At 44.5% G+C, this 17,393-nt stretch overlaps 1 protein-coding gene across 11 annotated transcripts in view; it reads left to right on the forward strand.

Annotated features, from left to right (window-relative positions):
• Positions 1-17,393, forward strand: part of FGGY (FGGY carbohydrate kinase domain containing) — a 516,773-nt gene that overhangs the window by 12,767 nt on the left and 486,613 nt on the right. The gene's annotated exons all lie outside the window — the stretch shown is intronic.

Raw genomic sequence — 17,393 nt, forward strand, 5'->3', positions numbered from 1 at the left:
GCTCTGTTTATTGTTTAAAAATCTTTTTTTCTCTCTGTTATATTTTTGATAGTTTCTATTACAGTGTCTTGAAGGTCACTGATTTTCTGTGTTATCTAATCTCATACAGTCAGCTTTTTATCTCAGATATTTTCGTTTTCATTTTTATAATTTCAACTTGATTGTTTTAAAAACCTTATATGCCTGAACTTTTAAATTCACTCTTTCCTTTAGCTTTTTGAATGTAGGACTTTCACGTATAGTAACTGGCTCAGTATCTGCATCAACTCATTCTATAAGATAGGTCGGTTCTGGGTTGGAGTCCATTGATTTTTCTCATTTTAAGCTGTATTTTCCTACTTCTTTGCATACTGGTAATTTTTGACTGAATACCAGACGTTATGTGTTTTACCTTGTTCAATGCTAGATATTCCCGTATTTCTATAAATACACTTGATCTTTGTTTTGCAGCATGTCTAAGTTATTTGGAAACAGTTTGACCCTTTTGCGTCCTGCTTAAGCTTTGTTGAGTAGGACTAAATCACTGTGGATGCTGATTGCAGCCAGGAAATTAAAAGATGCTTACTCCTTGGAAGGAAAGTTATGACCAACCTAGACAGTATATTAAAAAGCAGAGACATTACTTTGCCAACCAAGGTCCGTCTAGTGAAGGCTATGGTTTTTCCCGTGGTCATGTATGGATGTGAGAGTTGGACTGTGAAGAAAGCTGAGCGCCAAAGAATTGATGCTTTTGAACTGTGGTGTTGGAGAAGACTCTTGAGAGTCCCTTGGACTGCAAGGAGATCCAACCAGTCCATTCTAAAGGAGATCAATCTTGGGTGTTCATTGGAAGGACTGATGCTAAAGCTGAAACTCCAATACTTTGGCCACCTCATGCGATGAGTTGACTCACTGGAAAAGACTCTGATGCTGGGAAGGCTGGGTGCGGGAGGAGAAGGGACGACAGAGAATGAGATGGCTGGATGGCATCACCGACTCTGTGGACATGAGTTTGAGTGAACTCTGGGAGTTGGTGATGGACAGGGAGGCCTGGCATGCTGTGATTCATGGGGTCTCAAAGAGTCGGACACGACTGAGCGACTGAAGTGAACTGAACTGAATGCTTCTTCACTGCTGAGGTAAAGCCCGTCTGTGTACTCTCCCCCAAGCCCTGTTAATTATGAGGTTTTCCTCACTGGCTGGTGTGAATAGCCACTATTCATGGCCTTTGTGAAGTCTGCTGATTGTTCACTGTAATCCTTTTGAGTGCTTCTGGCTCAGACAATTTCTTCACATGTGTACAGTGACTGGTACCGTCCTGAATACTTGACGAGCACACCTTCTGGGGCAACTTTCCTATCTCCTACTTTGCCCCAAGAATTCTAGCCGCCTTGCTCTGCATAGACTCCTAGCTCTTGCTCAGTTCAGGAAACTGCAGGCCTTGGTGTGGATTTTCTCTTCCTCTGTTCAGGTCCCAGGCATTCAGCTTGAACAGTTTCAGGATACCTGTTTTTCTCCCCATCTCTCTGACAGCACTGTATTTTGTTGCCTGATGTCCAGTATCCTGAGAACCTTTGTTTCCTGTATTCATTATTTTAGTTATTTAAGGTGGGAGGGTAAATATGGTGCCCTTGACTCCATTTTGGTGCCCTTGACTCCATCTTGGCTAGAAGTGGAGGTCTGCACCTGGAAATTTTGAAGAAAATTTTAAAAGAGACTACTAGAGTTTCTGAGGAAGGGAATTTGAGTTATTCAGGGACTTTTACTGCTTGAGGCCTGAAAGGGCACAGTGAAGGAATAAATCAGAAGGAAAGACACCCTTAGATTTGTTTAATTTTAAATACAGGAACTATTTAAAAAGATGAGGGCAGCATAAATGCTTAGAGCTAATATTAGTGGTATTGTTATACCTTTCTACTTATCTGTATTGTTATACCTTTCTACTTAAGTGGGCAAGGGATGGAGAACTCAAAAGGAGAAATCCTGTGGATAAAGCTGCCTTGAGAGGATCTGTTATCTTAAAAAAATGCATCAAGTTTGAGGCAGCTCCAAAGGAAGGAAACCCTCACCTTACTTTCCTTCCTCCTTTCAGTTCAGTTCAGTCGCTCAGTCGTGTCCGACTCTCCGCGACCCCATGAATCACAGCACGCCAGGCCTCCCTGTCCGTCACCAACTCCCGGAGTTCACTCAAACTCATGTCCACAGAGTCGGTGATGCCATCCAGCCATCTCATTCTCTGTCGTCCCCGTCTCCTCCCGCCCCCAACCTTTCCCAGCATCAGAGTCTTTTCCAGTGAGTCAACTCGTCGTATGAGGTGGCCGAAGTATTGCAGTTTCAGCTTTAGTATCAGTCCTTCCAATGAACACCCAGGATTGATCTCCTTTAGAATGGGCTAGTTGAATCTCCTTGCAGTGCAAGGGACTCTCAAGAGTCTTCTCCAACACCACAGTTCAAAAGCGGTTCTGCTAATGGCTCTCCATGGGCAAAACCAAGTAGAAGATAAAAGGGTTAGAGAGCCTTAGAGGTAAGACTGTGATCCCCAGGACACAGAGTAGGCAGAAAAGGGTTGAGTGTGGAAGAGGTGGGTAAACAGAGAATAACCTGCACAGGGGATCAGTGATAATTTTTAGGTTGCTGGCTACAGTGTCAGGGTGGTTGGTGGTGCCACTTGGTGGGAAAGAAGAGAAAAGGCACAGTATGTTCGGGCAAAAGTAGGTTTGACACAAGGAAAAACGATGAGATGGTTTTCCCTGGAAGTCCTATAACTATCGTTTTAAATTATTTAGAAGGTCCTTATCAACATGGATGATGAAGCAGAGCTTATAGAGCAAGTACATATACAGTGATTTGTGTGGGGACTGGGTTTAGGAAGAGTGGGGAATATAAAGTAAAAATCATTCAGCCTAAACGTATGTGTTGCCTGTCCCTTGAGCTATCTGGATTTTGGGCCGGTTACACTGAAATCTGTTGCAGACCAGGCTGAGAGCTGAGTATCTTGAATTCTGCTAAAGTGGCTATGGGATGAAGAGATTTGGAAAGGACTCAGTTACTGAACACCTATAGGGGATGAAAGTTGAGAAGACAGGTGATAAAATCAAGCGTGATTTAGATACACCAAACTCAGTATAGTTTATCAGATTCTGGGATTATGGAATTATGTGGCCAACGTTGATATTAGAATGTGACTGTTTTAAATCATCATACAACATAGTGGAAAGACCATGGGTTGAAGTCCCTCTCTTGTTTTTTACTGACTCTGTGATGTTGGGCAAGTGACCTAAATGCACAGAACCTTAGTTCCCCCTAAGAACTGATTAGTCAGTTCTTTGCACCAGGTGGCCAAAGGGTTGGAGTTTCAGCTTCAGCATCAGTCCTTCCAATGAATATTCAGGACTAGTTTCCTTTAGGATGGACTGGTTGGATCTCCTTGCAGTCCAAGGGACTCTCAGGAGTCTTTTCCAACACTGCAGTTCAAAAGCATCCATTCTTGTTTGTGAACCCTCCAAAGTTGTTGGAAGTTTCAGCAAGGCCATCTACTAAGTCACTAGTAGCAGGCCTGGAAGAGAGTAAATGCTCACACGAAATCTGTTGATCCAAGGCGACAGTTGGCCCAAAATACAAGTTTGAGAAAGATTGCTATTCGTGTGATGATACATATTGATAGAACATCAGTTCAGTTCAGTTCAGTTGCTCAGTCGTGTCCGACTCTCCACGACCCCATGAATCACAGCACGCCAGGCCTCCCTGTCCATCACCAACTCCCGGAGTTCACTCAAACTCATGTCCACAGGGTCGGTGATGCCATCCAGCTGTCTCATTCTCGGTCGTCCCCTTCTCCTCCCGCCCCCAACCTTTCTCAGCATCAGAGTCTTTTCCAGTGAGTCAACTCGTCGCATGAGGTGGCCAAAGTATTGCAGTCTCAGCTTTAGCATCATTCCTTCCAATGAACACCCAGGATCGATCTCCCTTAGAATGGACTGGTTGGATCTCCTTGCAGTCCAAGGGACTCTCAAGAGTCTTCTCCAGCACCACAGTTCAAAAGCATCAATTCTTTGGCGATCAGCTTTCTTCACCGTCTAACTCTCACATCCATACATGACCACGGGAAAAACCATAGCCTTGACTAAACGGACCTTTGTTGGCAAAGTAATGTCTCTGCTTTTTAATATATTATCAAGGTTGGTCATAACTTTCCTTCCAAGGAGTAAGCGTCTTTTAATTTCATGGCTGCAATCAGCATCTGCAGTGATTTTGGAGCCCCAAAAAATAAAGTCTGACACTGTTTCCACTGTTTTTCCATCTATTTCCCATGAAGTGATGGGACAGATGCCATGATATTTGTTTTCTGAATGTTGAGCTTCAAGCCAACCTTTTCACTCTCCATAGATAACACCAAATTCTAGGGACCTTAAAGGAAGACGGGTACTTGAGGAGGCTACCTCAAAGCTCACCTTCAAAGGCACTTTGCAAAGATACCCCAACTCCCCTTGCCTTTTCTCTTCTGCAGATAGTTCCCTTGTTAGTGTGTGAGATGGGGTTTTGGGCTGGATGGGCCAGTGATTTGTCCCAGCATGTGTTCCATCTGGGGAGCCTCCAGGGAGATAAAGAAGACCTACTGTGTGCTCACAGGTTGCTGTTAGCCCAGCTTCCCTCATCTCCACACAGAGTCACGTGGGAACATTGGACTCTGAAGATTATTCTTTTTAAATGTACTAAGCACACACCATATCCTTTCTTTCTCTTGATTTTAGGAAAAGCTTTGGCATGGAGGAGCAGTTGTCAAAACTAAAAGTATATAACAAAGAGGAAAGAAAGCTCCTTCCTTGAGGAGGTCATGAGAATCATTTTAAAACATTTGAAGGGCTCAGTTCAGTTCAGTCACTCAGTCGTGTCTGACTCTTTGCGACCCCATCGACTGCAGCATGCCAGGCCTCCCTGTCCATCACCAACTCACAGAGTTTACTCAAGCTCATGTCTATTGAGTCGGTGATGCCATCCAACCATCTCATCCTCTGTCATCCTCTTCTCCTCCCATTTTCAATCTTTCCCAGCATCAGGGTCTTTTCAGTTAGTCAACTCTTCACATCCGATGGCCAAAGGATTGGAGTTTCAGCTTCAGCATCAGTCCTTCCAATGAATATTCAGGACTAGTTTCCTTTAGGATGGACTGGCTGGATCTCCTTGCAGTCCAAGTGACTCTCAGGAGTCTTCTCCAACACTGCAGTTCAAAAGCATCAGTTCTTCAGGGCTCAGCTTGCTTTATAGTCCAGCTCTCACATCTATACATGACTACTGGAAAAACCATAGCTTTGACTAGATGGAACTTTGTTGGCAAAGTAATGGCTCTGCTTTTTAATATGCTATCTAGGTTGGTCACAGCTTTTCTTTCAAGGACCAAGTGTCTTTTAATTTCATGGCTATAGTCACAATCTGCAGTGATTTTGGAGCCCCCCCCCCCAAATGAAATCTGTCACTGTTTCCATTGTTTGCCCATCTATTTGCCATGAAGTGATGAGACTAGATGACATGATCTTAGTTTTCTGAACGCTGAGTTTTAAGCCAGCTGTTTTACTCTCCTCTTTTACTTTCATCAAGAGGCTCTTTAGTCTTCTTCACTTTCTAACATAAGGGTGGTGTCATCTGCGTATCTAAGGGCTGCATATCCAAGGGCTAGCTCACTTAAAAGAGGTTAGGTGGTTTGGATGATCCCATGGGATAAAAATGTGGACTACAGGGTGGAAGCCACATAAAGTAGATTTCAACTCAGTACAAGAATCTTTCTTATTATTGCAATAGTAGCTGCCTATTGTGACAATTCAAACAGCACAGAAAGGGGAGGTTAAACATTGCCCTCCATGCTTCCACTGTACCTCTTTCTCTAGATGTCACTGCAGGAAGCAGGCTTTTGCATATTCTTCCTGAAGTTTTGTATGTTAGGTCCTTACACAGTTTCGGAGAAGCAGTGGCACCCCACTCCAGTACTCTTGCCTGGAAAATCCCATGGGCGGAGGAGCCTGGTAGGCTGCAGTCCATGGGGTCGCGAAGAGTCGGACATGACTGAGCGACTTCTCTTTCACTTTTCACTTTCATATATTGGAAAAGGAAATGGCAACCCACTCCGGTGTTCTTGCCTGGAGAATCCCAGGGACAGGGGAGCCTGGTGGGCTGCCGTCTATGGGGTCGCACAGTCGGACACAACTGAAGTGACTTAGCAGCAGCAGCAGCACTCAGGGTAGCCTGAAGGGTTTTAACAGCACAGACTGTGAACCATACTCCCTAGAGTTTCTGAATTAGTAGATCTGGGCTGGAGCCTGAGAGTTTGCATTTCTAACACATTGCTTAGTGGTGCTGATGCTGCTTCTCTGAAGATCACAGTTTGAGAACCACTTATGTGCTTTGCTCTTTACAGAGTTCTTACAAATGCAGTCATATTGTAGTGTCTAAGAATTTGCTCTTTTACTCAATAACGTATAATTAGCAATTTTCTTTAGCTATGTCTCATTTTTAACAACTGCTTCTTTATCAGTTTTAGCAAGTCCCCTATAAATGAATGGGGCTTCCCTAGTGGTTCAGCGGTAAAGAATCCATCTGCAATGCAGGAGCTGCAGGAGATGTAGGTTTGATCCCTGGGTTGGGAAGATCCCCTGGAGGAGGGCATGACAACACACTCCAGTATTCTTGCTTGGAGAATCCCTTGGATAGTGGAGCCTGGCGGGCTACAGTCCATGAGGTTGCAAAGAGTCAGACATGACTAAAGCGACTTAGCATGCAGGCACTATAAATGAATATTGAATTTGTTTCCAGGGTTTTTGTGAGTGTGCCCTTGCCTTTAAAAAAAAAGCTGAAATGTGCATTTTTGTATATATCTTTTAGATGAGCCAATCTTCAGTTCTTAGAAGGTAAATTTTTAGAAGTTACAGCTCTTGGGAAAAGGGGTAGATTTGGAAAACAGATAGATATTGCCAAATTGTCCTAAAGGAGGATGAACCAGTTATTCTCCTAAAAGTATCTGAAACTGCTTATGTCCCCAAGCTCTTGCCCAAAATGGATATTATCTGCGTTTTCATTTTCTGCCCATTTTTTAAGGTATAAAATTGTATCTCAGTGTTGTTTTGATTTGCGTTTCCCTCCGTTTTTTGTGAGGTTAAAGGGTCAATGTATGGATTGAATATCTTTTTCTATGAACTGCAAATTTGTATTTTTTGCATCACATGAACAAAGGCAGCAAACTTTCATTTGAGGGATTGCTAATTATGTTGTAAGGCTGGCATATTAGGAGTTGTGATCAGAGATGAGGTTGGGAAGTAGGGTTAGTGGTTCGGGCAGTAGCAGGATCTTTGAGTTCCTTGTGGACCAGATAAAGAACTTGGCCTTCACTTTGGGCAGGAGCCGCATTGTTGGTGCTGAAGCTTACACTGCAGCTCGTGATAATTTTAACAGGGCCTGTTTCTGGAAAGGCACACTGTTCAGTGATCTTGCAATAACTCATTCTTTAGGCCTTTCACCTGGGGCCTTGAAGCCACCTAGCCATTCTTCATAAATAGGGTGTGTGTGGGGGGTGGTAGGGTGGCCCAAAAGGTAGGGAACACATGTATACTTCTAGCTAATTCATGTTGTTTTACAGCAAAAACTAACACAACATTGCAAAGCAGTTATCCTTCAATTAAAAAATGGTCAGTAATTGTTAGCAGTAAGTAAAAATAAATGACTATATATTAATAATATATATACTATATAATAATATATAATGTGTATACTATATATTAATAATAATATAAAAATGTTTATATTAGTAAAATAATAGAAAAAAATTAATAGAATTTCTTTAAAAAGGAAAAAAAAAAAGCCAAAAGAGTAGACCAGAGACCAGCCATCCTCAGGCTGGGCACTGTCTTTGAGGGCAGAGTTTTGCGAGATGGTGCAGGGATTGGATTTTGTTGCTATACCCAGTACTTCTCTCCTCCATGCCTGAGTATGCGGAAGTGGGCTGCAGGTCAAGGAGGAAGGATGCCCTGGGAAGGGGTGCAGTGCTTCATACAGAAGAGAGGCTTGCTGACCGTGCTTCTCCCTGGAGAGTTTTTAGAGGCTTTTTATTTTAAAAGGTATTCGACTGTTTTTATACATTAATAATTTCCTCCTCCCTCACAGCCCAGGAATTCCCCTGTTACTGCAGGACACACGGCATGCTTCCCTGTAGGCAGAAGGAAGTAGAGGGCAGAACATTCTCAATATCCAGTGCTTCTCATAGTAGCCTGTATAGTGACATAGGGTTGTCATTAATCAGAGCACGGAGCGGGTGTTTCTGATGGTTGAGTGTCTGAGAAGTTTTCACAGGATGAACTGACTTGGAATTGTGTTCTGAGTATGCTAAGGATGAAAGCAATTTGGTTGGGAGGTGGGAAAAGTCAATTCAGTTCAGGGATGGATAAGAGTCCTGTTCTGGCCTCGACAAACCTGAATTTTGAATACAGCCTCTTTCATGTTCCAGCTTTGTGACCATCCACTGGAGTTTGTTCCTCTCGGGACTTCAGGGTCATCCCCCTGTAAGTGGGGAAAGGGTGGGTGTCATAAATGTGGGTTCCCCCTCTCCCTTTCTCTGCAGAGAGAATAGCTTGGAAGGGCATTTTAAAGGGCTTGGAAGGCATTTTAACAAGTAAGGAGCTGCTTTATTGGATCATAAGGTTTGAAGAGAAGGGAATGTAAGTGAGGTTTTATAGCAGAGGACATGGGAGATCCAGAGTTTAATTTGCTCTCGGGCGATGTTTGTCTTGGGAGTTTGGGGATGTCATTTGATGCATCAGATTTTCCACCCATGATTTCGTTAGGACCTGTACCGTGCATTTGGCCTCAGCATGGCTGGGTTTTGTATTTTCTCTGCGTCAGCTGTTGAGCATTGCCTGTGTGGCTCTTGGGAGGGTGGTGGGTTTTGGCCACTGCCCAGGACTGCCTCACTGTTGATCCTTGTGGCCACCACATTGTGAGGCACGCAGGATGCTTTGTTAAGTTTGCCTTTTCTACCTGTTGGAATCCAACTTTGAATCTAAGACGACAGCCAGCTTTTCTTCTGTGTGATTTAATTCCACACCCCTCGTCCAGTCACCTCGAATTTGTCTTTAAAGATGGGCTCAGTCCAAAACGTGAAGATCCTCAACGTCTTGAAAAATACTGGGCTTCTGATCTAATGCTTGGACGACTGATGAAAACAGTAAACTGGTACTTCTTTTATCAACTTACATCTCCGTATTCTGCCAAGGAAGGTGGAGTTGGAAGAAGATGCTTGCCTTCAAGAGTACAGCCGAGATTCCACTGGCAAATGGAGCCCCCTCACTGCCATGTGCAAAATTACCAGGGGCATTAGTTGCCCTTCAAGTACATAAACTAGGCACAACTTGAGGCATCACTGTTTGACTTTCAAAAATAAGATCCTTTCACTAAATTGTCAACTCTTTAAAATCAGAAATGATATATTTTCCAGCTTCCTATTCCTAGTGTCCTGACCTAGAGAAAGCACTTTACATTTGTTTACTGGAATTTGAGCTGTTAGACATGGTGTGAATACCTAGGTATAGATCATGTGTACTAAACATCCCTGCAGATGTTCAGGGATGATTTGGTCATGAAAGAGAAGGTTGGCATATCTTAATAGTCCTAATAATTGCTGCTGTTTACTGAGCGTGTGTGTGTGTGCCGCTCAGTCATGTCTGACTCTTTGTGACCCTATGACTGTAGCCTGCCAAGCTCCTCTGTCCATGGAATTCTCCAGGCAAGAATACTGGAGTGGGTGGCCATTCCCTTCTCCAGGGGATCTTCCCAACCCAGAGATTGAAGCTGGGTCTCCCATATTGTAGGCAGATTCTTTACCATCTGAGCCACTAGGGAGGCTGTTACTGAGCATACCATATATTAATACCAGGCACTGTGCTGGGCACTCTGGTTATACAATCTTAGTTAATCGTTCAAAGAATACAGCAAGATTGGAGCTGCGGGAGACAGCCTTTCACTTTAAGAGGAGAAGTACCTGTCAAGAAGCTGTACTTGTTCTCCCATGTATATTTTTGGTAAAGCCGATGGAGAACCAGGTATTATTGCCAGATTAGCTCTTTCCTTCCCATGCCAAATTTTCTCTCCATTTTAGAGCATGGGAGAATTGCTCAAAGTGGTATTTAATTCTTTCTTTTAAGGAGACTAAAGTGGAGCCGCATACTCATTGCTTATCTTTTTCTTCCCAAATCTCCCAACCCCCTGATTATATTATAACTAAAAAAAAAAATTGTGTGACTCGTGTACCTGAACTCCCAGCCAAGACCAAAGATCAAAGTCATGAGAGGATATTAAGCTCACTCCCAGGTCCCTGGGACGCTGTATCTGTAGACACTGTCCACAAGTTGGTCCTGGGGGAGTGGCCCACTCAGTAGGACTGCAGGTAAGCTTATCCACTCTGGAGGGTTGCAGTCTTAGGGAACAGTGTTCTGCTCTTTAGTCATTTAGGGGAAAAGAAGGAAGCAAATATAAGAGAACAGCCCCACAGAGTGGTTTTCAGCACGGTAATGTGTCGCATGACCCCTTTTGAGAATTTTTGGGACAGTTATGCAGAGAACAGCCTCCACGTCCCTGACACCGTCTCCTTCTCTCACACTGCCTTTGAGCAGCTTTCACGTTTGTTGAGGAATCAGCCGTGAAGCCTGTGGTTTCCTGTGGCACATTTCTAATAATGTTTGTACAGGCTATTATTTAATGCACCACATAAATATTTATCATAAGAGCAGCCTTTTGATCATGAACAGAGGCTAAAAACCAGTTCAGTCCGTGCTGGGAAGCTGTTCTGCCCTTTGGAGCCTCTTGTAGACTTAGGAGTTAGGTAAGGCCTGGGACATGTGTGCAGCCAGCTTGAATTTCTCCCTGTAGCTTTTCTTTCTCTTGGCCTCCACAGTCTATGCTCTTAATTCTCTTGTCTGACCAGCCACCCCATTTTCTCTATTAGTTGTGTTTCTTTTTTAATGGGCTTCCCTGGTGGCTCCGATGGTAAAGAATCCGCCTGCAATGCAGAAGACCTGGGTTTGATCCCTGGGTTGAGAAGATCCTCTGGAGGAGGGCATGGCCACGCACTCCAGTATTCTTGCCTGGATTATCCCCATGGACAAAGCAACCTGGTGGGCTACAGTCCATGAGGTCGCAAAGAGTCGGATGCCCCGTATTCCTTATTAGTTGTCTTTCTTTTTAGAGAATTTATCTCTGCCTCAGATGAATGAAGTGGGATCAACTTTCTGACTCTCAGCATTCATCTATTGGACTTTAAAGCCACACTATTGTGACCTGGACAAAAACCAGCTCCTCTGGTGTTGTGCTCTGTGACCTTAAACTGCTTTATTGCTGAGAACCTCAGTCTCTTTAACTGGAAAATGAGCTCGTGGTGGCAACCTCACAGGATTGTTACAAGTGAAATCACAAAATCAGGTGGGTGGTTTGCAGAGCAGAGCTTCATAAGTGCCAACTGTTGCTGCCTTTGTTGTTGATACTGTTGTTGAAGGATTCGGTTTTCACTTTTAGGTTGGAAAGAGCACTAAAGTTGCCTTAAGAGGCCAGGGTTCAAATGCAGATGCTGCTGCTGTTTAGTCTTTGTGTGACTTGGGGCAAATTTTCCTTTCCCAACAAGGTATAAAATGGTGGTAGGTTTCCCAGCTTGAATGCATTTCAGTTGGAAGAGATGAACAAATGTATGAAAGTGCCAAGCGTGCAGGAGGATCCTAATCCTTTTTTTTTTTTTTTAAAGCAAATTATAAAAGGGAATAATGTTTTCCATTTTGCAGTTACTTTATTCTCTGAGGCCAAGAGGAACTGGAATATAGTTTGGAATCTACGACACATCAGAGAGTACTTATGACCCAGGGACAAAGGGCACAGAGGGGAGACGAGGAACCTGAGTGCAGAAAATCCTCTGGCAGAGTTTTTATAACTCACAGGGTCAAGTTTCAGGGAAGCTGCCCTACAGCTTGAACTTTTCAAGATCCAGGTGTGGAAACAATCATAAAGAGATCACTTAAAACTATAGTAATAGGAAACGTAGTGAACCTGAAATATTTAATTAGGATCTATTTCTTACAAAAACATGAACTGGGGTGTGTGTGTGAACAGTGCAGAGAAGGTATGATGCCCTTGTTCCCGTGGGTTTGACTCTCTTTTGGACTGATGTCTCAGTCATACAGTCTAGAAATGGATAGTTGTACCAGAGAGAGGCCACCTGGTACTGGGGAAGGGACAATCTCTGAAGGTAGGCAGCCTGAGTTCTGAGTAAGCCACTTGTAGACAGAGTAGGCACATGGCTTTGAGCCCTAGGTCAGGAAAATCCCCTGGAGAAGGAAATCCACTGCAGTATTCTTGTCATGAACAGAGGAGCCTGGTGGGCTACATTTCACAGGGTCACAAAATAGTCAGATACAACTTAGCGACTAAACAACAAGAACAACGTACAGAGTAGGCAGAGTCCTTGGCAAACATACATTAACTCAGTGGAGGGTATCCTGCAGCATGGGGCTTCCTAGGTGGCACTAGTGGTAAAGAACCCTCCTGCCAATGCAGGAGACATAAGAGAGGGGGATTCTGTCCCGAGTTGGGAAGATCTCCTGGAGGAGGGCATGGCAACCCACTCTAGTATTCTCGCCTGGAGAGTCCCTGTGGACAGAGGAGCCTGATGGGCTACATACAGTCCATGGGGTCGCAAAGAGTCGGACACAACTGAAGCAATTTAGCGTTCATGAACCTGTTAGCATGGTGTTCTGAGAACGGTTATGGATTTGGCAGCCAGAGGGATTGAGATGGCTCTCACCTCTATCACTTGCTATTTATATGACATACGGGAGCAAGTTACTTGACTAGTCTAGGACTTGGTTTTCCTCATCAGTAACATGAGAATGGTCCTAGTAATTCTCTTCAAGCGTTGATATCAGGACAAAAAGTGGATTTAAAAATATGGCATTGAAACATGTATATTATCATATGTGAAACAAATCACCAGTTCAGGGTCGATGCATGTTACAGGATGCTCGGGGCTGGTATGCGGGGATGAGCCAGAGGGAGGATAAGGGGAGGAGGGAGGTGGGAGGGGGGTTCGGGAGAGGGAACTCATGTACACCCAGGGCGGATTCATGTCAATTTATGGCAAAACCAACCAATATAATATTGTAAAATAATTAGCCTCCAATTAAAAAAAAAATAAGGAAGCTGCTTAGTAAAGCATCAGATGCACAGTAAATTTTTACCTTTTATTATTTCCCTAAAGGTTGGTTTTAAGAGTATGCTCTGAGTCTCAGGGACTTGATGAGTTTGTGCCATGTGCCAGACACTGGGCTGGCACTAGGGGTACCGCTGTGGTCCAGGCAGCACCGGAGTTAACTCTCTAATTGCAAAGCTCCAGTCTCCATACAAGTCAGAGTGGTGGGGGAGGGTTCTCCGGAAAGATGGGTTCTTTCCTCTTTAGCCAAGAAATAGGTCCAAAACCCAGAGCCAGGGTAGGCCCTGAGTCAGCTACAGAGTGGAAATCTGCCTCGTTGGATTTTACTGGGAATAAATCAGGATGTCTGGGTGATGGGTGGTGAGATGAGATATTCCATGCAGAAGAAGACAGTCTCAAGTGAGGGAACCAGGCCTGAGGAGCCGGGCCAGCCCCCTGGGGGCCTCTTTTGTCACTGGCTGTGGGAGGAATAGAGAAGCGTGGGTGGCTGGCCAGGTCTGTGTAAGCCAGAATGTTTGCATAGACTCTTTCTTTCCTATTTTTTTCCGCTTGTTTCTCCCTGCAGTGTTTAGAATAGTTTTGAAGAGCTCTAGTCAAGGACAGAGTTGTTGACTTGCCAGGATCAGTGTTGGATAGCAGCGTCCTTGGGTCCTTCCAAGTGATGACTGTGGGACACCGAGAGAGGGAGTCCTGAGTTCAGTGGAGGCGCATGGTCATTTGGGGGCGGTCGAGCGGCTAGCCTAGTCAGTCTTCCTCCTCTGCAGATAAAGAAATCTAGGAAGATATAAGCCACAGCACTGCCCTGTTTTGCCCTTCACTGTATCCTCAGTTCCTAGCAGGGTGACTGGTGCCTGGCACAATCTGCATTTCTTCTAATATCAGTCACTGATTGCAACATGCCTCATTATTTCATACATCACTAAGAATTAATACATCCTGATTAACTATAGGGCTTCCCTGGTGGCTCAGAGGTTAAAGCGTCTGCCTCCAATGCGGAAGACCCGGGTTCGATCCCTGGGTCGGGAAGATCCCCTGGAGAAGGAAACGGTAACCCACTCCAGTATTCTTGCCTGGAGAATCCCATGGATGGAGAAGCCTGGTAGGCTACAGTCCCTGGGGTCGCAAAGAGTCGGACATGACTGAGCGATGGAACGGAACGGATTAATTATAAGATGCCATTGGTTTTCAAGAGTCACTGATTTCAGAGAAGCTAAATGTGAAAAGAAACGAGTATCTTAGAATTAATAAAATGTGGTTGTAAGCATCCAGTAAATATTTATTAATTGGATGAATGAAGCATACAGATATTAGGATCAAGGCAAAACACTAGTGCAGATAAATACAAACCTAGAAATCTGAAGTATTAAAGCATGAACCTGTTCATCCTTATTTTTTTGTTGATTCACTGATTTAGGTGTTCATTCCATAAGCACTTACTGAGAACTGTTATGTACCAGACAGTGTACTGGTTTGGGGATACAGGTACTGTAGGAGCTGAGGATATAGAAATCAATCAGTTCCTTTCTTCAGGTTCAGGACAGTGAGGGAGGTGAACACAGAAGCGAAAATTTTGGTCAGAGTGATTTTTAAAAAGTTTAAAAGAAAGAAGGGACACAGTACTCTGGTGGCACTGGGGCATGGAGAGAGGCAAGAGGTGATGGTTGGGATTCTCTGGTGGTGCAGTGATTAAGACTCTGTGCTTCCAGGGGAAGGAGCCCAGGTCTGATCTCTGGTCTGGGAACTATATCCCACATGCCTCAGTGAAGATCCCGCACATGGCAGCAAAGATCCTACGTGCCATAGCTAAGACCCAGAGCAGCTAAACAAATTAAAAAAAAAAAGTGTTGGTTGAGCAAGATCTTAACATGAAAGTCAGTAGACAGCATATTAAAAAGCAGAGACATTGCTTTGCCACCAATGTTCCTTCTAGTCAAAGCTATGATTTTTCCAGTAGTCATGTATGGATATGAGAGTTGGACTACAAAGAAAGCTGATCGCCGAAGAATGGATGCTTTTGAACTGTGGTGTTGGAGAAGACTTCTAAGAGTCCCTTGGACTGCAAGGAGATCCAACCAGTCCATCCTAGGGGAAATTAGTCCTGAATATTCATTGGAAGGACTGATGCTGAAGCTGAAACTCCAATACTTTGGCCATCTGATGCAAAGCACTGACTCATTGGAAAAGACCCTGATGCTGGGAAAGATTGAGGGCAGGAGGAGAAGGAGACAACAGAGAATGAGATGGCTGGATGGCATCACCGACTCTGTGGACGTGAGTTTGAGTAAACTCCGTGAGTTGGTGATGGACAGGGAGGCCTGTCATACTGCAGTCCATGGGGTTGCAAAGATTCAGACACGACTGAGCGTCTGAACTGAACTGAGGCACACGAGAGAGAAAGGAAGTTGGAAGGAAAGAGAAGTATGAGTGGAGACAGTCCTGTTGTGGTGCACCTGGGAGCCTCTGAGGTTCAGTGCATCAGGCAGGACTGTGGTGGATGTGGCTGGATGGGAGGCAGAAGGCAGCTCCCGGAGGGCCTGGGATGCTGTGCTGAGGGCCGCAGCCAATGGTTTTCAGTCCTTGGGAAGAACTTGGCAGAGCCACTGTCGGGGGAGGGTCGAGGGCCAGGCAAGGATGATCTTTGCTTGACACAGCGCTGCTGTGCTTTGATCTATTTCAGTTTCCTTCAAGTAATGGCTTGAAGGAAATGTCCCTGTTGGATGTTTGAAGGAATGCATGATTTGAAAACTGGTGCCACTGATCCTGTGGGCAAGGAGATGAGAAAGCAGTTAGGCTGGAGGCTGGGAGTTGTTCTCTGAAGCTCAGAGGAGGGTAGCCCTTGTTCCTACGCCAGCTTCCACCTTCGCCTCTCCAGCTGCCCGTGAACCATAGGGGCCACATGCTGTTGGGGGATCATCGTGAGCAAGTCAGAAGCCATCATGTTTAACGAAGCCATTTTTAACTGGAATAAATACCCAGGAAACCTTAACGGAACACCTGCTGGCTGACTTTGTTTTCGAATCCCGAAGTATGATCTTGCTGAGGAAACATGACCTCTTTGAAGTGAAGGGATACAGAACACTGCCGTGGTTGAAATTAGACCCTGGGCGCTGAGGCCAACCTGAGCTCACCTAGGGGGCTGTAGCACGTTCTCCAGCATAAATGTCTTGGGGGCTTGTTCTTATTCTTTAAAATGCTAGTCTGGAAAATGAAAGCCTCTGTGAGATGTCTGCGTCGTGGGGGCTAATCTTAAAGGGACCCAGAGCGGCGGTGAAGGCCAAGGAATTCCTTGAGTGTTCGCTGGTCAGGTTTCCTTGTACCTCGCAAGGGGTCTGTAAAGAAAACAGATTGTCTAACAAATTCCTGATCCTGTCTCCCTCGAGGCTCCTTCCCAGTCCGTCAGTTCACAGCATGGCTGCAGTGTATTTGCCTCTTCTCCAAATCTGTGCTGTGAGCTGTTAGGAAGAAAAAGAGAACGTCCAGATGTGGGATTGTGGGTTCAGGCTGCTCTTCAGTCGTGCTGCCTCATCTCTGAATTTCCGAAACCTTTTTGCCCATCTGTATAATGTGCATGATTATTGCAACTTGTATTTACTGTTCGTAGCGTTAAGAGAAAATTTACATATTCCTTGGAGTCTCATCATAATCACCTATAAAATAGACACTCACCATCAGCGTGAGGGGGGAATTGGATGAAAGCAGGCAAAAGGTACAAACTTCCAGTTATAAATGAATACTAGGAATATAATGTACAATGAGATAAATATAATTAACCTGCTGTATTTGTATATGAAAGTTAAGAGAGTAGATCCTACGAGACCTCATGACATAAATATTTTTCTGTTTCTTTACTTTTCAATCTGTATGAGATGATAGATATTTACTAGATGTATTGTGATAATCATTTCTTAAGATATGTAAGCCATTATCATTATGCTGTGTACCTGGAACTTAAACAGTTCTGTATGTCAATTATACCTTAATAAAATTGAAATAAAAATAGTCTCACCTTGTAGCATCACAGTGAGTAGAGGGCCTCTATGACTTCCCTGGTGGCTCAGACGGTAAAGCATCTGCCTACAATGCAGGAGACCCAGGTTCAATCCCTGGGTCGGGAAGATCCCCTGGAGAAGGCAATGGCAACCCACTCCAGTACTCTTGCCTGGAGAATCCCATGGACAGAGGAGCC

The sequence above is a fragment of the Moschus berezovskii genome, chromosome 4 (assembly GCF_049115385.1).
Source record: "Moschus berezovskii isolate FMDL1 chromosome 4, NW_MosBer_1.0, whole genome shotgun sequence".
NCBI classification, from domain to species: domain Eukaryota; kingdom Metazoa; phylum Chordata; class Mammalia; order Artiodactyla; family Moschidae; genus Moschus; species Moschus berezovskii.